The sequence below is a fragment of the Myotis myotis genome, unplaced genomic scaffold, assembly GCF_014108235.1.
Source record: "Myotis myotis isolate mMyoMyo1 unplaced genomic scaffold, mMyoMyo1.p scaffold_m19_p_4, whole genome shotgun sequence".
NCBI lineage: Eukaryota > Metazoa > Chordata > Mammalia > Chiroptera > Vespertilionidae > Myotis > Myotis myotis.
In genome coordinates, this window is record NW_023416346.1 from 35210910 (window position 1) to 35218109 (window position 7200).

Consider the following 7200-nt stretch of genomic DNA (forward strand, 5'->3'; position numbering starts at 1 on the left):
GCCTGATTTGTTTCTGTTGAGAAATCATTTGTTAATCTAATAGGAGATCCCTTGTAAGTAACTTTCTGTCTCTCTCTTGAAGCCTTTAAGATTCTCTTTTATTGTTAACTTTTGCTATTATAATTATGACTTGTCTTGGTGTAGGTCTTTTGGGGTTCATCTTATTTGGGAGTCTCTTTGCTTGTGAATTGTTTTCTTCCTGAAATAAGGGAAGTTTTCTGACATTATTTCTTCAAATAGGTTTTCTAGCCCTTGCTCCTCTTCTTGTTGTTCTGGCACCCCTCTTATATGTATGTTGGTTTGTTTCACTTTGTTCCAAAACTCCCTCAGGTTTTTCTCCTATCTTTTGATTTTTTTCTCCAAATGCAGTTCAGATTGGTTGTGTTTTGCTTCCCTGTCTTCTAATTCACTAATTCGGTCCTCCACTTCTAGTCTATTGTTGAAAGCTTTCATATTGTTTTATTGTAGCTATATAACTCTTTATTTCCTCTTGATTCTTATATAGGTTGTTGATTTTCTAATCCATTCGGTTTATGAACTGTATGACTCTTATTCTGAATTCTTTCTCTGACATATTGCTTGCCTCCATTTCATTTAGTTCCTTTCTGGAAATTCCCCCTTTTCTTTACTTTGGGGGTTGTTCTCTGTCTCCCCAATTTTGCTCTCATCAAAGGATTTAGGTGTCAAGTCACATGAGGCCTGTGGCTGCAGTGGTGAGCTTGGTGGTGGGTCACACGGTCACAGGGAGTGGATGCTCCTCAGGCAGTCCTGAATGGCAGATGCTCTGGGGGGAGGATCGCAGGGTGGCTGCTCCTTGTATGGTCACAGGAGGTGGCTTCTGCTCCAGCGGTTGTGGGAAGCTGCTGCTCACGTGGCTGCTGGAACGGTAGCAATGCCGGGGGCTGCTATGTGAGCCTCAACTGTTTGCGCACAGTAGCAGAGATCAGGGCTCCTGCATAAGGTCTTTGTCTACTTAATCATTTGTCTTTTCTGTTGTTGAGTTGTAGAAGTTCTTCATGTACTATGGATATTGAACTCACATCAGATATGTGATTTGCAAATATCTACAGTATTTAGGTTGTCTTTACACTTTCTTGATAATATCCTTTGAGCCACAAAGTTTTAAATTTTGCTAGACCTCAATTTATCTATTTTTCTTTTGTGTGTTTTTTTGCATATTTTTGGTGACATATCTAAGAATTCATCACTAAATCCAAAGTTGTTAAGATTTTACTCTATGTTTTCTTTTACATGTTATTGTTTTAGATCTTATATTAAGGTCACTGATGCATTTTGAGGTGTTTTTTTTTTTTTATTTGATATGAGGTGTTGATACAATTTCATTATTTTACGTGGATATCCAGTTGTTTCAGCACCATCTGATGAAAAGGGTATTGGTTTGGCAGGCTTACCAAAAATCAATTGGCCATCAGTTTATTGGTTTGTTTCTCTTCTACTGGTCTATATGTATATACATATGCAAGTACTGCACTGATTTGATTATCATCGCTTTGTAGTAATTGAGTCCTCTAAATTTACCCTTTTTTGAAAAAAATTGTTTTTGATATACAGGGCCACTTTCAATTTCATATGAATTTGAGGATAATCTTTCATTTCTGCAGAAACAGGCTGATGGAATTCTGATGAGACTTGCACTGAATCCGTAGACACTTTGAGTAGTATTGATATCTTAACAATATCAAGTCTTCCTTGATGAACACAGGCTACCTTTCCACTTATTTATGTCTTCAATTTCTTTCAACAATGTTTTGTACTTTTCAAGGTAAAACTCATTTTCCTGGTTATATTTATTCCTACATATTTAATTCTCCAATACCTCTAATTCTAAAACCCATCTATAGAGTTAATTTGTAGTCACCCTTTCTTTTATTTTGTTTTATTTGTAACTTACTTTTATGACAATGAGAAATCTGGATACCTGTATCCTCTATATATTTACATATGTCTATTCTACTTGTATGGAACCAATCTCTTGACTCTGCTCAGCCATAGCCTTGTTTCCTGTATGAGTTGTTCTAGCCTTTGGGATAGTCCCATCTTCAATTGGTGTGTCTTCTTCATGCAAACCCCATGAGGCTTTTGGCATGAATTTTTCAGGAAGGAATGAAGAAATAAAGTCAGTGTATAGATTTTTTTGAGTAAATAATAATTCATTAACTCATAGACCTAAATTATTTCTCTAAGGTTTTAGGGAATGTAAAACAAGCAATCACAAAGCATGTAAAATGGACATTTTCCCAAGAATCCCACAATACCTAACCCCAAATTATAAAAATAAAGCAGTTAAATTCTACAACATTATTGAACCTATGCTGTATTCTAGACACTTTGTTTGGAGCTAGTGATAGACAGAGGGATTTCAAATTAATGCACATGCTCTAGTTTTAAAAAAACATATAGATTAATAGAAAACAAAGACAAAAACATTCATTTATTTACTTATTTATTTATTCACAAAATATTTATCAAGTCCTAGCTGGTTTCACTCAGTGACTAGAGCAGTGATGGCGAAACTTTTGAGCTCGGCGTGTCAGCATTTTGAAAAACCCTAACTTAACTCTGGTGCCGTGTCACATATAGAAATTTTTTTATATTTGCAACCATAGTAAAACAAAGATTTATATTTTTGATATTTATTTTATATATTTAAATGCCATTTAACCAAGAAAAATCAACCAAAAAAATGAGTTCGCGTGTCACCTCTGACACGCATGTCATAGGTTCGCCATCACTAGACTAGAGTGTCAGCCTGTGGACTGAAGGGTCTCAGGTTCGATCCAAGTCAAGGGCGCATGCCCGGGTTACGGCCTCAATTCCCCAGTGAGGGGCTTGCGGGAGGCAGCCAATCAATGATTCTCTCTCAATGATGTGTCTAGCTCTCTATCCCTCTCCCTTCCTCTATGAAATCAATAAAAATACATAAAAACATATATTTATCAATAGGCAATTTTCTAGATGCTAAGGAAACAGTGATAGTAGATAAGCCAAACACAGATCTGTCATCTGGGAGTTAATTTCAAATAGTAGCAGGAGACAGTAGCTTTGTAAACCAAAGTAAGAAGTTTGGATTGTGTACTAAACAAAAAAATCAATGAAAGTCTTTAAGCATATATTAGTAAATATTCTAATAGAGGGTTCTGGAGGGTGATTTGTGAACACAGCCTAGGATGGGGGTTGGGGACATTGTATGGGAACACTGAGCCTGAAAAGGTGAGGAGGAGTTAAATAGGTCAGTCATAGAGCCAAAGTGTGGAGGAGGGGCAAATGGGGGGTCTCCGTATATGTTTGGCAGAAGTCCTATTCAGGGAAAAAGAATGCAATTAAGCAAACTCAAATCTTAAATTATTGTAGTATACATTGGGAAGAAAAAGTCTGGCTGAAAGACGTAAAGCAAGGAGGAGTGAAACAATAACAGTCAATGAGTTAGCTAATCAGTAAAGCTGCAAAAGTCATAAATGAAGCAAGAGATGATGAGGGCCCGAATTAGGGCCATGAAACGGGGATAACATTGGAAGAGGGATGGCTAAGAAACATTTAGTAACCCTGGCCAGTGTTACTCAGTTGGTTCAGCATTGTCCCATAGACGAAGAGTTTGCCGGTTCGATTCCACATCAAGGAGCATGCCTGGGTTGTGGGTTCTATCACTGGTTGGGGGTGTTACTCACTCACATCAATGTTTCTCTGTCTTTACCTTTCGCTGCTCCCTCTCTCTTCCTCTCTCTTTAAAATCAATAAAAACATATTTTTAAAAACAGAAATTTAGTGCATAAAACTGTAAACAGTTGCTAGGTTATCTAATGTGGGAGTGAGGAAGAGGGGAAAGGGAGTCCTTAGGTTTGGGTGATACACAAAGATGAAACAAAAAGTTTACCATGCTTATATGTGGTGGATGGTGGATGGGATTATGGGAGATTTTTACTTTAATTATTTATGTATTTATTTATTTTTAAAATTCTTTGTTGTTTCAAATATTACATGATTCTCCTGCCCGCCCCCCACTGACCTCTCTCCCCAACCCCAAGCACAAGTCCTCACCATCCCCTACTGTCTGTCTCCATTGGTTTTGCTCATATACATGCATACAAGTCCTTTGGTTGATCTCTTACCCTCTGTCTTCCCTCATAGGTTGTGCATTCTGTTCGATGCTTCTATGTCTCCAGTTCTATTTTTGTTCATCAGTTTATGTTGTTCATTATATTCCACAAATGAGTGAGATTGTGTGATATTTATCTTTCTCTGTCTGGCTTATTTTGCTTAGCATAATGCTCTCTAGTTCCATCCATGCTTTTGCAAATGGTAAGAATTCCTTTTTTTACAGCAGCATAAAAACGGTGGTACATCTACACATTTACTTTATTTTTTACACCAGGGGCCCAGTGCACAAATTCTTGCACCTTGAAAGGAACTGTGGGCCATAAGGCTGTGGTGGGCACAGGGGCGTGTCTCGGCCCATCCTCCGCACCTCTGCCTGGCCCCTCCCACCGCAGCCCCTGGTCCCCTGTCTGCCAGCAGCTCTGCTCCCACCATCGCTGCTCCCACACACTGATGGCACCAGCCCCTCTCGCACCCACTGACAGTGCAGAGCAATTGGGGCCGGTGCCAGCAGCAGGTGTGAGCAGCGGCCCCAGTGCCAGCTGCGGGTGTGAGCAGGACTGACGCTGGCAGAGGCTGCAAGTGGGGTCATTGTCGGCAGTGGGTGCCAGCAGTGGCCGCCATCCCCAATCACCCCTTGCCCCTCAGGAGCAGGGGGAGGTGGAGAATCCCTGAGGGACAATTGGAGCCAGCAGCCACTGCTCCCACCCGCTGATGGCACCGAATGATCAGGGATGGCACCAGGCACTGGCAGCAGGTGCAAACCCCAGGCAGGACCATGGTTCAAGGGAGCAAAGAATTTTCAGTATCCATCAGAGGCTTGCCCCAATGACAGCGGCCAGCACCCCGCCTTGGTCTGGTGCCCCTGCTCACCTGCTCCACCATCCTGCAGCGGCTGACATCCACCATGTTCCATGCTCTGCCAACTCCTGCCGACACCCGCCATGTTCTGCGCACGCCCTCTGGTGGTCAGAGCATGTCATAGCGACCAATTGTTCAGTTGTTCTGCTGTTCGGTCTATTTGCATATTGGGATTTTATATATAGAGATGTTCTAGCATTGTGTGCAGAGTTTACTAGTAGTGGTGGATGTTGTGGTAAGACATCCAGATTCCTCCCCTCTTCAGGCCTGTGGCATTATTCACCCAGCTGCATTGTAGTCAACTTAAAGCAGATGCTTTCCCCAAGGTGACATCCTTTTTCTGGGGTTATATCACATCTAATGACTGATGAAAAGGTTACAAAGGCTGGGCAAGCTTGCCTTCATTTGGGTTACCTGTTAAGGCTATGCCAGCCCCTGAACTCCCTTTGAGTTCTGCCAAGGCCTGTGGTGCAATCTTACAACATTTCAACTACTGTCTCTGTCCAATCTCCTTCCCCACATATTCACAGATTATATTTTTGAGACCACTCCCCAATAACCATCTGCATGAAAATATTAGAGACTGTTTCCCATATCTTGGGAAACTACAACTTTTCTAATCTGAAAAACAATTTAACAATGAATCTGTTTTTTATTTTTGCTTAAAACTGAGGCAAAGGTTTTTTATTTGTCTCAGTTACTGTAATAACTAATCCTTATAAGTATGCCTTATATTTTATTTTTTAATTTAAATTCTTTATTGTTTAAAGTATAACATAAGTCTCTTTTTTCGCCTATTGACCTCTCCCCAGCCACTCCCACCCCTCAGCCCATGCCTTCACCCACCCCCCACACCCACCCGCTGTCTGTGTCCATTGCTTATGCTCATATGCATGCATATAAGTCCTTTGGTTGATCTCTTACCCCCTTACCCCCTGTCTTCTCTCATAGGTTGGACAGTCTGTTCGATGCTTCTATGACTCTGGCTCTATTTTTGTTTATCAGTTTATGTTGCTCATTATAAATATGCCTTAAAAATGGTGGACATTTGGAAGAAATGTTCTATAAATAACAGCACATGCTTAGAGCTTTTTGTAAATGAAATGGGGGTTTTGTATTGTTGTACATGCCTGAATGCCTATTGAAATCTGAAGATGAATTTGCTTGTATAAAAGAGTAAGGTGAAATTTCTCCAAATAGGCTAAAGGTCACTCATTTTCATTTATTATATATTCTCTATGGCAATTAACAACCGTTAGGGATATGATTTGTTAAAAATAATTATCATTCATACTAGAGGCCCAGTGCACAAAATTAAATCATGGGGGGGACCTTCAGCCCAGCCTGCCCCCTCTCACAGTCTGGGAGCCCTCAGGGGATGTCCTACTGACAGCTTAGGCCTAAGCTGCAGTCTGGCCTCCCTCTGTGGGAGGCAACCAGCTGATCAGGGGAAGGCTCCACCCCCATCACCCCGCTGCTGCTGCCACTGCTGGTCGTCACAACCACCAAGGTATTTTTATCAACACGGACTCCAGTCCCTTCACCATGAAAAATGACAACTTTCTTTAGGCATTTTCAAGATTTCTCTTTCCTAGGATATGACATTTCTTTTTTTTTTTTTTCTTTTTTATCCTCACTTGAGGATATTTTTCCATTGATTTTTAGAGAGCATGGAAGAGAGAGGGAAAGACAGAGAGAAATATCAATGTGAGAGGGACATATCAACTGGTTGCCTCCTGCATGTGCCCTGACCTGGGCCCTGGCCAGGGAGAAGCCTGCAACCTAGGTACATGCCCTTGATCAGAATTGAACCCAGACACTGTAGTCCACAGGCCGAAGCTCTATCCACTAAGCCAAACCAGCTAGGGCAAGATATGACATTTCTTAGTCTCTCTAGCAGTAGACCTTCGTTTTTTCCTCTAGGAGTGAGGTGGAAAAACCCTAGATCACCTTCTTGGATTCTTATTACCCAAGTTACCAAGAACACTGTGAGTGGCGTACAGGGAGCTTAGCCAATGAGTGGTCAGAAAAGGTGTTGCTTCTGCAGCTCACACGCAGGTGCAGGACTGCTGGCATGCTGTCTCCCAGCGGGGGCAGGCCCCCCTGTGTGATGTGTCTCCACTCCAGGCCCACCCCCTTGTGTGTTGTGTCTCCACTCCAGGCCCACCCCCAACCGCAGCCACACCATCGCCGCTGGGGCTGGGGGAGGCATGCAGTCCCCTCCCA